This window comes from Hordeum vulgare, chromosome 6H (genome assembly GCF_904849725.1).
Source record: "Hordeum vulgare subsp. vulgare chromosome 6H, MorexV3_pseudomolecules_assembly, whole genome shotgun sequence".
Lineage (NCBI taxonomy): Eukaryota > Viridiplantae > Streptophyta > Magnoliopsida > Poales > Poaceae > Hordeum > Hordeum vulgare.
The window spans coordinates 534,933,401-534,948,393 of record NC_058523.1 but is presented as its reverse complement, the minus strand read 5'-3'; positions in this window follow the sequence as shown (position 1 = coordinate 534,948,393).

Here is a 14,993-nt window from a genome sequence, read left to right as displayed (position 1 = left end):
TATATGTGTGTGTTCTTGATCCTATCTAGCAAGTTGTAGTCACCTACTATGTGTTATGACCCGGCAATCCCGGAGTGACAATAGCCGGAACCACTCCCAGAGATGACCATAGTATAAGGAGTTCATGTATTCACCAAGTGTTAATGCGTTGGTCCGGTTCTTTACTAAAAGGAGAACCTTAATATCCCGTAGTTTCCATTAGGACCCCGCTGCTACGGGAGGGATGGACAATAGATGTCATGCAAGTTCTTTTCCCTAAGCACGTTTGACTACATACGGAATACATGCCTACATTACATTGACGAACTGGAGCTAGTTACATACCTCTCCGTGTTATAACTGTTGCATGATGAATAACATCCGGCATAATCATCCATCACCGATCCAATGCCTACGAGTTTTTCCTACTGGTCCTTGCTACGTTACTTTGCTGCTACTGCTGTTACTGCTGCTACTGTTACTCTGTCGCTACTGCTGTCACTTTGCTGCTACTGGTTACTGCTACTACTGTTGCTATCACACTACTTTGCTACTGATACTTTGCTGCAGATACTAAATCTTTCAGGTGTGGTTGAATTGACAACTCAACTGCTAATACTTGAGAATATTCTTTGGCTTCCCCTTGTGTCGAATCAATAAATTTGGGTAGAATACTCTACCCTCAAAAACTGTTGCGATCCCCTATACTTGTGGGTCATCAATTACTTGTTGCGCATAGTCAAAAAAGGGTAAACAACATCGGGGAACGACCAAACGCCGAGCGTTCGGCCGGTCGCGTTGCTCTCCCGATCCACCTTATTTGTTCGTGCTTTTTTTCTCTCCCATCAGCTCCTTGTGCTACTGCATCCCACACCCGCCATGGATTTTGTTGTCATGGTCGGCCAACCCTCTCTCCAGGTCATGTCGACAAGCAACTCTCTCATCCCTCCTTCTTGCTAAGGCCATCTACCATGACACGATAGCAAGTGCCCTCCAACGAGCATCCATGTCCGTTCCGCTTCACATAATGGGCGTGTGTGGTGTCGTTGGATGTGGGGTGGTGCGGCCCCGTAAGGAACCTGAGCCGTGCGATCGTCAGGGGCGTCGAGCCGCCGAGTTTCCATGGGTGACCACGACGAGGAAATGCAACATCCAGTGAGCGGATGGGGATGCTAGAACCAACAATCTTTTTGCTGGAACCGGAGAAGGCAAAAGCTAGAACCATGGTTGATTTTTGCTGCAAACCAAAATCGGAGGGGAAGGAGCAACTACTTTTTGCTACAACCGGCAAACTCGAATGCTGGAACCGGCCAACCCAGTGCTGCAACCGGCGAAGGCCGTGTTGCCGCGCCGTCGGTGCAACCTCTTTTTGCTGCAACCGCCCAACCCAGTGTTGGAACCGCCCATCGATGTTGCATGAATCGATGTGCGGATTTACTGCCATGTCCTCGCAGGTGCTGGAATTGGCGACCCCACCGTTTATTGTGTCGGTGTCGCAAGCGACGGGATGCTGGAAGAGGCTATCGCGATTGCTCGAATTGGCGAAACCACCATCTATTGTGTTGGTGTCGCGAGCGAGGGGATGCTGCAACTGGTGGTGTCTCCCTTGACGGCGATCATGGTGCCCCATGGGGATGATGTTGTTGGGGTGCGCGACGAAGGTGACCTTGTGTGTGTAGGGAGGGGATGTTGCTGGGAGACACAAGGCATCCATGAGGATGCGAGCCATGACAGGGGAGCATGCTATGGCATTGGGCGTCGGGAGGGTGCTGCAGGGAGGCATCCTTGCCGGTGATACGAGGAGGTCATAGTGAGTGATGGCTTGCTGATGGGGATTGAGTGTCAGGAAGAGAGAGTCGTTCACATGAGGGGTGTGTGATTGGGAAAGGATGCCTTGATCTAACAGATGCTAGGCAACACATCTAATAGCCAGGGGAAGACCGGCCCACGGTTGGGACCGGCTGACCGACGCAGAGTGCTGCCAAAAAAAAGGTCTCGCGGTTCTTCTTGTGTGAGAGTAGATCCACGCAGCTCCCGCCGCACCACATCCACCTGTCCTTGCATGTATTGCAGCAGCCGCATTGTTGGGCGCTGGCGACAGTGTCCATGCACTTGCCGCTGGAGCTCGTCGTCCCCGTCGTGAGGCGTGTTTTGCTCAATGTTTGGAAGCATTCACAGCAATTTCAACCCGCGACCCATTTAATTTGTTTATGTCTCTCTGTGTCAAAACAGACACAAAAGTCGGCCCAACACATCGATCCAAACGAATGCGCCTAGGCTTTTCGTCTGTCACGCGAATTATTTAGAGCCTAAATTTGGTCCTCATTTATGTTCACGCACACATGAAGCGGACGCGCGCGACGCTCACCATTTTCTCCCTTGGCCCACCTGTTGGCTGCTGAGCCACTCCCACTCGCTCGTGCTCCGAGCCTGTCACCATGGACGATGCGCCGACCCTCGATGCCACCGTCGGCCTCGACTCTCTAGCCTCCTACGACCACAAAGAAGCCGATGACACCCGAGGAACGACGTGAGAAGAGGAGTGAACGGAGGCACGCTACTGAACGCAAGCTCAAAGTCACCGAGGCCGCCGCCCTCGCTGCCGCCGCACAACAAGAGGAGACCAACGCTAGAGTCGCTGCGGCTACGAGGGACACCCTTATCTACCTAGGGTTAAACCCTAGTCAGCATGGGCTGACCGCCATCGTGGTCGTGACTAGCACCGACTTGTATGCCTTCCCTCGTGATCCGCTGCCAGAGTCACTGTCGCACGCCCACCGTGCCGGCAATGGATGGCTTCCATCATCACTACCCGCAGGCGGCTCGTTTCTCCGGGGAATGCTCACTAGAGATGAGCGCGGTGGTGCCATCCACGCCCTTTCCCATCCACACCGGCCTCAACGCCACATTGTTGGCTGGTGGATCATCTTCGTGGAGCTAGAGGAAACGCCCGGGGAAGACAACAACCGGCATGGTTTCGGGCGCCCACAACCTGTTCGACAAAATGCCGACCACGAACGACGACGCGGCCAACCATTTCATCATTGAGAACATGATCTTTGAAGGTGGTGTGGGTGCCTCTCTGAAAGTGCAGTCATGCCCTTAATCGAGTTTTGGTGTTAATGACAACACATACATAGGAAACTAATCCTATTTGTTGAGTGTATCTCAGGATGGCAAGTACTTTAGTAGATTGAGAATTATGTGCCAAGGTGGTCTGAGAAGATCGGGACTTATATGTCAAGAAGGCTCGGGATTGAGAAAAGATTATGTAGACTATCCTTTAAATTTACTATTCTTGAGTATAGGGATCCCGCACTATTAAGAGGGGATCACAGGTTTTGCGATGAATTTGCTCATACTACATCTCTACTTTTCTGCTCATACCACATCTTCACTACTCTGCTCTTATCTCAAAACAGAACCAATGCCTCGGACATCCGGCCTCCTCCGGACGTGGCCGGACGTCCGAACTCCTTCGGAAATCTGGAACCTTGCACCAGAGAGACTTGAGCCATATAACTCGGATTTCCGGCTTCCTCCGGACGTCCGAGGGCCGGATGTCCTACCAACTTCGGAAATCCGGAACTCTGCACCAGAGAAACTTGAGCCATATAACTCGGACTTCCGGCTCCCTCCGGACGTCCGACCTCCTTCGGAAATCCGGAATCTCACACCAGAGAAGTTTGAGTCAAATAACTCGTACTTACGGCTTCCTCCGGACGCCCGGTCCCTGTTCAACTACACAGTGATTCTAGATATATATACATCTCTCGGACGACCGACCCCTGTCGGACGTCCGACACCTTGTGGGCGTCCGGACATCCGAGAAACTGCCGGATGTCCGACCACTGCCACACTTAAGTGCCCCCAACGGGTGTTTTACTCTCCCCACTATATATACCCCCCCTCCCACTTCGTGAGAGGGTGTTCAACACAGCTAGAACACTTACAAGAACACCTTTCTCCTCACTCACTCTTGCCTACACCCAATCTTAGATCCCAAGAGCATTTGTGAGACCCTTTGAGTGTTGTTACAATCAAAAGATAGATCGTCTCCTTCTCCTCCTCTCCACCAAAGTGATTTGTGAGTTGAGCAAGTTTTGAGCAATCCCCGTGATCTTGTTACTCTTGGAGGTTGGAGACTCCTAGGCGGTAGGAGTCCTCGGAGAGGAATCAAACCATTGTGATTACCCCCAGAAAGTTTGTGAAGGTTTGGAAGCCACCTCAAGGCTTACCACTAGTGGTTGAGAAACGCCTTCGTGGAGTTATCTCAAAGGGAGAATAGGGTGAGCCTTCGTGGCGTTGGTGTGCCTTCGTGGTAACATCCGCCCCTCTAACGGTGACGTAGCTTCCCTCCAAGGAAGTGAACATCGGGATACATCCTCGTCTCTCTTGGAGTTTCGGTTATCCCTAACCCTAACTCTCTACTTGTGTTAATCCTTATTACGTACTTGCATTTGATTATTGTTTACCGGTTGCCTTACTTCACTCTAAATAGCTTACTCCTTGTCATTGCAATTATTAGGCTCACGCTCATATTCCGCACCTTTGCCTAAAATTGCTAAGTAATTATTAAAATTTGGAACTGTACCTATTCACCCCCCCCCCCCTCTAGGTCCATCTCGATCCTTTTCAATTGGTATCAGAGCCTCGTGCTCTATTCTTGTGGCTTAACCGCCCTAGAGCGAGATGGACGGGATTCCCACTACTATAGCTCCAGTGGAGAGGGACGGGACTTCCACGTAACTCAGGTCCTTCACCTCTCAGGACCTGGAACGGGCCCTTGCCAAGCAAAAATAGGAGCATGATGCTTCTCTTGAGGCCTTGGTCCAACTAAGACTGGCATCATTAACCACGGGGACAGCCACGTCCCCGAGGGCCTCAGGGCCAAATGTGCATGGTTCTTCATTTGGCCAACAACCTCCGGAGAGGAACCAAACCAGTGTTCCATGGCTTTATGCTAGATCTCAAGTTGAGAAACCTAAGTACAATCCTGGAGGAAAACCTCCCTTGCTTGATGACAATTCTGATTTTGCTTTGTGGAGAGTTGGTATGCAGGATCATCTTAGGTACGCCAATGATGAGATGTTGGACATCCTCGAGCATGGGTACAATCCTGTAGATTCAAGGTGCCTCACTCCCAGAGAAACTTATGACAAGCATCTCAACGACACTGCGATCATGTGCATAATAAAAGGAATGAACGACAAGCAACGGAGACCTTACATTCACATCACAAGTGCCAAGGAACTGTGGGATAGCATTATAAGGACCAACACCGGTACCTCCACTCTTCGGCTTGCTCAATATGAAATTGCCAAGGGGCAATTACAGAATTTCTGTATGGAAAAGGGTGAATCTCCCAAGCAACTGCTAGAACGGCTCATGACTCTCGCCGCAGACGTTGAGTCCTGTGACTGTGACAAGACGCAAGATGGTTTCAATCTGACCAAGAGATTTCTCGTGGACAAGTTACTTCATACTCTTGCTCCGTACCACCATCAAATGGTATGGGACATGAGGCAGCACCATGGGTTCAAAGAAATGACTCCAGATGACATCATATCCACTTTCCAATTATTTGAAGAGTCAAAGGCAAATGCAACAAAGCACCTTGCCATGCATGGCACTTCAACATCAAAGATCAATCTTGCTTTGAAAGCCAAGCATGAATGTGATGAAGAAGAAAGTGAAGAAGAAGAGGGTGATGATGACTGCGAAGATGGTGATGATGTTGACTCTGATCAAAGCCCATCTAATGAGGACATTGCTCTCTTTGTAAAGAAGTTCAGTGCAGGAAAGTTCAAGGGAAGATTCCCAAAGAAGAAAGTAAGGAAATGCTATAACTGTGAGGAAACCAACCACTTCTCCAATGACTGCCCTTATGAGAAGAGAGAAGATAAACCAAGGTTTCTGAAGACCTTTGTAAAGAAGAAGTTGCCAAACCCTATGAACTCCAAGCTCAAGAGAATAGATGGAAGAGCAATGGTTGCAAAAGAAGAATCAGATCCAGAAGACGTTGGTGGGGTTGCCGGAGTAGCTCAGGATACACAAAACACCTTGAGGCTAGTCAACAAAAGTGGTGATGTTGTTCACTACAACTATATGAAAGACTACAAGGGCAACACCCACAAGTGTTTGATGGCAAAGACTGCCATAGGAGATGAGGAAGACCAAAGCTCCCATGATAAGGTTAAGGTAACTCCACGGTTAAACTCCTTCAGTCTAGTTTCTACCTCACCTGATGAGTATCTTGATGCGGAAGATCACTATGAGGATAATGACTTAGATCATCCCATGTTTGCCAAAATAAACAAATTTATGTGCTCTCTTAAAGGAAAGAAGCTCACTATGTTTCGCATACTTATGGAAATGGTGAGTAAGCACACCAATACCATCAAGGAACTCGAAACCCTCGTCACCGAGGAGAAGGAAAGAAATGAAATCCTTGAGCAGAAAGTCCTGTATGAGGAAGCACAAAATGATGCATTATGCTCAAAAGTTGGTGAAAACCTTGATAAACATGCTAACGATCTTGCCTCCTTGAAAAAGGCTGAATCTGTGTGCAAAGAGTTACTAAATGATAAAAAACGACTAGTGAACTCTCATGCTTCTCTTTCTAAGGACTGTGAGCGCCTATACTTGTCTCTCAAAGACAAGGAAGAGAAACTCACTGTTCTTACAAAGAGCTTTGAGGCACTCAAGGTTACTTATCTTGACACTCTAGCTAAGGCTTACTCCTCACCTATTATTAATGTTGATACTTGCACTACAAACTCTAGTAGTGAACTGTCATCTATCCTTGAGGAAAACTGTTCGCTAAAGGCACAGCTAGATAGAGGTCTCATGACATGTGCACAAGGACAAAAAACTCTCAATGAGATCTTAAGTCAACACAATGGAGGCTTTGCCAAGGAAGGGCTTGGGTTCAATCCAAGCACCGCCAAGAAAAGTGCATCTCCTCTCAAGTGTACCACTCCGCTTAAAGAAATATTTGTACGAGAGGGACACAAGGAGAAAGCTAAGGTTGTGAGTGGGTCGGCCACTAGGGGTTCGCCCACTCTCAACAAGACAATTGAATTCATGCCTCCATCCTATGTACTTCGCAAATCAAAGGAAGGAGAGGTTTATGCTAAATTCGTTGGTCCCCGTAATGCATTCCGGTTTTATGCTATTTGGGTCCCTAAGACTCTTGTAACTAATGTGAGAGGCCCCATGACGAAATGGGCACCTCAAACCAAGTATTAATTCGTTACAGGCTGTTTTCTCCGAAGGAGCCAAATGGGTGATCGACAGTGGATGCACCAATCATATGACCGGAGATAGTAACTTGCTATATGACTTCATGCAAGCCATTCGACCATACATGAGCATTGTATTTGGTGGAGGGTCGAAAGGGCAGGTAATTAGGTTGGGAAAGGTGGCAATCACTAATGACATGTCTCTTGCAAATGTCATGCTTGTCCAATCTCTTCAATATCATTTACTTTCAGTTCGCCAATTGGCTTCCGTTGGTTATGACACATTATTCGGACTAACGGATGTGAAAGTCTTTAAGAGAGACACTCTCGAAGTGGCCTTTGTTGGAGAGTTGGATGGCAACCGTTACACGGTTAATTTCTCGAAAGAGAGCACCTTCCATAAAACTTGTCTAATGGCCAAGGCTGACATGGGATGGTTGTGGCATCGTCGGCTCGCCCATGTCGGCATGAGAAATCTTTAAAATCTCTTAAACGACAATCACATCCTTGGACTAACCAATGTATCTTTTAAGAAAGATCGTGTGTGCAGTGCATGCATAGCTGGGAAACAACATCAATCAAAACATCCACCCAAGAACATTGTATACACTTCAAGGCCGTTAGAGCTCCTTCATGTGGATCTATTTGGGCCTCCTTCATGGGCAAGTCTTGGTGGGAAAAAGTATGGCCTAGTCATTGTTGATGATTACTCAAGATACACATGGGTATTCTTTCTCAAGTCCAAGGACGAGACGAAGATCACCTTCATTGATTTTGCCAAACAAGTCCAGCGGAAGTTTGACAAGGACATCAAGGCAATAAGAAGTGATAATGGCTCCGAGTTCAAGAATTACACCCTAGAAGAATTTCTTAGTGATGAGGGAATTGAACATCAGTATTCCGCACCTTACACCCCTCAGCAAAATGGTGTAGCAGAGAGGAAGAACCGGACACTTGTGGAAATGGCAAGGTCCATGTTAGACGAATACAAGTCACCACATAGTTTTTGGGTTGAGGCTGTCAACACAGCATGTCATGCATCAAACCGGCTCTTCCTTTGATCAATATTGGAGAAGACTCCATATGAGCTCCTAACCGGGAATAAGCCCAATGTTAAGTACTTTCGTGTATTTGGATGCAAGTGTTTCATCCTCAACAAACGGGAACGGTTAGGAAAATTTCAATCCAAAACAACTGAAGGGATTTTTGTTGGCTATGGATCAAACTCTCACGCCTACATAGTCTACAACAAATCCACTGGATGTGTTATAGAAACCTGTGATGTGACGTTTGATGAATTTAACCGCTCCCATGGGGAGCAAGTTGATCTAAGTGATGCAGGTGAAGAAGATTCCTCGCAAGATATCTTGAACATGGGTGTAGGTGCACTTCTTCCCATGGAACAAAGACCCCATGATGATGATGAAGATGATGAGAGTATTTCTCATCCTCAAGACAGTTCACTGCCCGTACCTCCACAAGATACTAGCACACATATCATGCCAGTTGTTGAGGATCAAGTGGGAGAACATGTCTCTCACCCTGATCACACTCAAGAACAAGTTGACCTTCAAGAGCTAGACCAAAGTATGGATATGTTTGATGATGAACCTCAACAGGTGCAACGCGAAGAGGAATATCTTCCACCACACGTAAATGATCCATATTTTGAGGACGTTGATGATGGCAACGATGTCGAACCTCGTGAAACCCTAACCTCCATCATGCCACGTGTGGCCGGTCGTGTTGATATGATCAAATCCTCACCGGTGTGTCGGAAGGTAGAGTGACTCGTAAACAATTAACAAACTTTTGTGCTCACTTTTCGTTTGTCTCTAGTACTGTGCCACACAGGGTTCAGGATGCATTGTGTGACAATGACTGGCTCCTTGCTATGCAAGAAGAGTTAAACAGTTTTACACGCAACGAAGTATGGTCATTGGTAGAACGACCAACTGAGGAACACAATGTCATTGGAACTAAATGGATCTTCAAGAACAAGGAAGATGAGAATGGGACTGTCATACGCAACAAGGCAAGGTTAGTAGCACAGGGGTACTCCCAAGTTGAAGGTTTGGACTTTGGTGAGACTTTCGCCCCTGTTGCTCGTCTTGAATCCATTTGCATTCTATTGGCCTATGCTGCTTTCAATGGTTTTACTTTGCATCAAATGGATGTGAAAAGTGCTTTTCTTAACGGTCCTCTACAAGAAGAGGTATATGTATCACAACCACCTGGGTTTGTTGACCCTCACCACAAAGACCGTGTGTACAAACTTCACAAGGCTCTGTATGGCCTCAAACAAGCACCTCGTGCTTGGTACGATCATCTTAAGAAGTTCTTACTCGATGATGGCTTTGTGGTGGGGGTGATCGATCCCACTCTTTTTACTAAGAGGGAAAATGGTGATTTGATCTTATGCCAAATCTATGTAGATGACATCATTTTTGGTTCTCCTAACATTCATTTATGCAAGAAGTTTGCGGCCTCCATGACCAAGACCTTTGAGATGTCACTCAACACGGACTTGAAGTTCTTTATTGAGTTTCAAATACAACAATTTCAAGAAGGAATTTTCTTGTCTCAAACTAAGTACCTCAAGGACATTCTTGAAAAATTTGATATGACAAATGCTAAACCAATGAAGACACCCATGGCCACAGATGTCGTTCTAAATGAAGACACCAACGGTATTCCTTTTGATCCATCTACTTACCGCTCTATGATTGGTTCTTTACTTTATCTTTGCGCATCTAGACCGGACATCATGTTAAGTGTAGGCATATGTGCTAGATTTCAAGCTTCCCCTAGGGAAAGCCATCATACGGCGGTTAAGCATATTCTTAGATACCTTGTTCACGCCCCAAAGTTAGGCTTATGGTACCCTAAGGATGCAAAGTTCGATCTTATTGGGTACTCCGATGCGGATTGGGCCGGTGACAAAGTGGGACGGAAATCCACTTCCGGTGCATGTCAGTTTCTTGGACGCTCCTTGGTAAGTTGGTCCTCGAAAAAGCAGAATTGTGTTTCTCTCTCCACGGGCGAGGCCGAATATATTGCAGCCGCAAGCTGTGCAACCCAACTGCTATGGATGAGTCAAACCCTAAAGGATTATGGTATCACGTATCGACACGTGCCTCTTCTATGTGATAATGAAAGTGCCATAAAGATCTCCGAGAACCCCATTGATCACCCTCGCACAACACATATTGATATTAGGTATCATTTCTTGAGAGACCATGTGCAAAAGGGTGACATTGATATTACCCATGTGGGTACCGACATGCAGCTCGCTGACATTTTCACCAAGCCACTTAGCGTAGCAAGGTTCTGTCAACTTAGGCGTGAACTTGGTATCTTGGAGCTTGATAACATAACTTGAAATCTTGTACACATACACACACTCACATTATGTTCTTGTCTTGATGTGGGCATGTATTTAGGGGGAGTCATTAGGACTTACGTCATAATTTTGTGTTTTACTCCTACAAATATGCATAAATCAACTACTTTCCACAAGTAGTATATATAAATTCTTGTAGGCAACTGTGTTCGGTGTCCCTTGTGATAAACCATGTCCAATCACCTCATCATCCAAATCCCAGAATTTGCCTCTGCCTACTCCTCTCTCGGTCGTCCGACGAGTCTCGGACGTCCGACGGCTAAACTCACTCCGGACGTCCGACCCATGTCGGTCGTCCGACGGGAAAATACTCTTGGGACGTCCGACGTCTGTCGGACGTCCGACACTTCGGGAGCTCTATAAATAGAACGGTGCGGGCTGGGCCTTGCCCTAGACCCCACGCGCCTCCTTTTCTCCCAGCCGCCACCAAATCCGCCGCCGCCAGCGCCACGGGAGCTCGCCCGCGCTGCCACCTCCGAGATCTGGCTGATCTCCTCCGCGGGATCCATCTTCCCTTCCTTTCCTCTCTTGATCTGCAGGTATCCCCTCGGTCTCACTCGCGTTTGGTTCCCTTTTCTCCCAAGTTCATGTGTTCTTTCATGTGGTTTGACTGTGTCCGTTCCCCATTGGGTTTCCAACCGTGTAGGCCTTGTTCATCATGCCCAAGATTAAGCACACCGCTCGGAAGAACACTGCTGGCTCATCCTCTCGTGCCCCTACTCGCACGGGGTCGGATGACTCCGAGGGGCAACGCCGTCCCTTCAAACGAGTCGCCCGACGTCCTCCTCGTCAGCACCACTCCTCGTCTGATGCCTCTGATTTCGAGGATGAGCTTGCAGATGAGGAACGCGCTGAATACGTCGTCGTTCAGAAGACTATGCCGAAGCCTGGGACTCGCAGGCCCTCCTATATTCCACCACCTCCTCCTGAACAGCCCGAAGGTGAAGCTCGTCGCATCTCTCTTGAACCTCCTGCTACTTTAGGTCGTGAAGTCAAGAACTTCACCACGAGTCCTAAGTCTTCCTACTTCACTTTCCGCCGCGACGTTGACCAATTCTGTGTTGTACGTGACTCTATGGACTCACGTTTCCGCACAAACGTCCATGCAGACATCTTTACTACGGTCATTGTTCCTAAGGGTCTCTCTGTCCATCACTTTATTGATATTGAGCATATTCGCACGCACCCGGCGAAATACCCGGGTGCCATTGAGCTCATTGAGTCATCGGGGCTTGCTGCCCCCTTTGCTTTTCGGTGCGATTTTAACGCTGCTGCTATTCATCAATTTTATGCCACATGTTTCTTGGGCCCAAACAACACTGTTAGTTGGATGACCTCTGACGTTCAGTTCACAGCCTCTTATGATGAGTTTGTTGCCGCACTCGGTTTCCCCGACTCCGGCTTCAAAATCCATAAGAATGATCCTAACCATGCACATAAGCCAATTGAGGCGTGTGGGTTTCTCCTCAAACCACTCCGTGAACTTGATGCAGACGAACGGATGAAGGATCTTAACCAAGTATCCATCTGGCGCTCTCCCTACTTTATCATCTTTTAGTGTCTTATCCGCACCATCTATCCCAAGATGGGTGATAAGGGATCCTACAGTGGCTACTGTATTGACATCATGTCACATTTGCACGAGAACCCCAAGCGCAAAATTAATGTGCCTCACTTTCTATGGCATGAGATTCGGCTCGCTAGTTTTCAATACAAGCGAGCCTTCCCTCATGCCCCCTTCATCCAGGCTTTTATTAACCGTGTTGCTGAATTCACTGTTGTTGTCACTCACACGCATCACAAGTGGGTCATTCCCGCTCACATGGCGGATAACTATGCTCCCAAGAAAACCCCACCATCCACCTCCACTCGTCGCACTGCTGCCCGGACAGCAACCCCTTCATCCAGCTCAGCTCCTCTCGGTCGCTTTGCCAAATTCATTGGCAAGGCACATTCTGCTATGATGAAGGCCTTCTCTTTCCAGTGCGGTCAAACCCATGATGTGGTTTCTCGTCTCGTCTCCTCCAAGAATGCCCTCAAGGCTCGTCTGAGAGACTCGGGTGCTCTTGATGTGAGTGACGATGAGGCCCTTCCTACTGCTCCTCCTCCTGACTTTGGCTTCCCATCTGGTCCTGAGTGGGCTGATTTTCTTGACGAGGCTGGTGGTAGTGGCTTGCCTGACGATGAGGATGATGATGATGATGATGCTGATGATCTCTAAGCATGGTTGATGCTGTTGGTGCCTCCCTTTTTGGTACTTGGTTCCAAAGGGGGAGTAATGTATCCTAGTTTTAGTCTTTGGAGATTTAGTCTCAATTTGCATGTTTGTGCAATGTAATCGATAAACGACTGTGATGCACTATGTATGGCTACCTATGGATGTTGTGATTGCTATGGATTGCTATGATATCATCGTATGTGTTAGAGCATATATCTCCATATGTGGTTTTGGTAATTGATGACAATTCCTATGGACTAATGGCTGCCTTAAGTTATATTTATAGGATTTGTCCATAGGCACTTCTTGAAGTCCATCTGTTGGGTTCAAGGAGTTTATATGATGACCAAGATGTTATTCAAGGTATTATCCAAAGAATGGTCATAGAGACACTAGGTTGATCAAGATCTCAGACAAAGAGTACATCAAGATGATCAACACACAAAGCATATAAGATATACCGATAGGGATCAAGTGATCCCATGTTATGGTAAGCATTGCCATTACGTGTTTGTGTACTAACCCATGGTCTTTGTGAGACTCCTATGTGGGGGTTAGGTGTGCTTCCATTGGGCTTACGTCAAAAGGAAGATCTCATACAACCCATGAAGGATGACGTCAAGTGGTGATCGTCATCAAGATTGTGGTGTGCAAGTTCAAGTGGAGCAGCATGAATATATCATTGAAACTATTGTCAACGATCATGTGTTGATAAGGACAAGCTCATGTGCTAACAAGGACAAGATCAAGATAAGCATTCTTGAGCACTACATGCTTGATTCTTGTGGATGTTCACATGGTGGACAAATGAAGATGAATACATAAGCTAGGCTTTCCGCATTGTGTATGGGAGAGCTACTTGAAGACTTCATCATGTCTTGCTTTCAACTTGAGCCAAGAAGGAACAACAACATCAAGCTCAAGTGAAAGGGCTAACTCAAAGGTATCAATTCCTTTCACGTTAGTGGTGCGGAGTGATGATCAGCGAATAAAAGTATACACTCAAGTATGGATCATCAGTACCCTTTTATGATTCTTGAGTCCTTAGGGATCCCGCACTATTAAGAGGGGATCACAGGTTTTGCGATGAACTTGCTCAAACTACATCTTCACTGTTCTACTCAGACCACATCTCCATTGCTTTGCTGTTATCTGAAAACAGAACCAGTGCCTCGGACATCCGACTTCCTCCGGACGTCCGAGGGATGGACGACCGACTGCTTCGGAAATCCGAAATCCTATACCAGAGAAATCAGAGCCATATAACTCGGACTTCCGGCTCCCTCCGGACGTCCGAGGCTCGGATATCCGAACAGCTTCGGAATTCCGGAATTATGCACCAGAGAAACTTGAGTCATATAACTCGGACTTCCGGCTCCCTCCGGACGTCTGAGGGCCGGTCAAGGGTCGGACGACTGACCAGCTTCGGAAATCCGGAGCCCTGCACCACAAGAACATGAGCTCTATAACTCAGATTTCCGGCTCCCTCAGGACGTCCGAGGGCCAAACGTCCGTCCCATTTCGGAAATCCGGAACCTCCCACCAGAAGTAGTTGAGTCGAATAACTCAGATTTCCGGCCTTCTACGGACGTCCGATCACTGTTCAATTCACAGTATTTTCAGTGATATCTACAGGCCTCGGACGACCGACCCCTGTCGGACGTCCGACCCCTCGCGGACGCTCGGACTTCCGAAAACTGTCGGACGTCCGGACCCTGTGTGACTTAAAGTGTCCCCAACGGCTGTTTTTCTCTCCCCACTATAAATACCCCCCTCCCACTTCGTGAGAGGGTTGCCCAACACAGCCTTATCCTCATAAGAACACACTTCTACCTCACACACATTTGCTCACACCAAATCTTAGATCCCAAGAGCATTTGTGAGCCCCTTTGAGAGTTGTTCCAATCAAAAGATAGATCGTCTCCCTCTCCTCCTCTCAACCCAAGCTATTTGAGATTTGAGCAAGTTTTGAGCATTCCCTGTGATCTTGTTACTCTTGGAGGTTGGAGACTCCTAGGCGGTAGGAGTTCTTAGGAGAGGAATCAATCCGTGTGATTACCCCTGGAAAAGTTTGTGAGGGTTTGGAAGCCACCTCAAAGGCTTACCACTAGTGGTTGAGAAACGCCTTCATGGTGTTATCTCAAAGGGA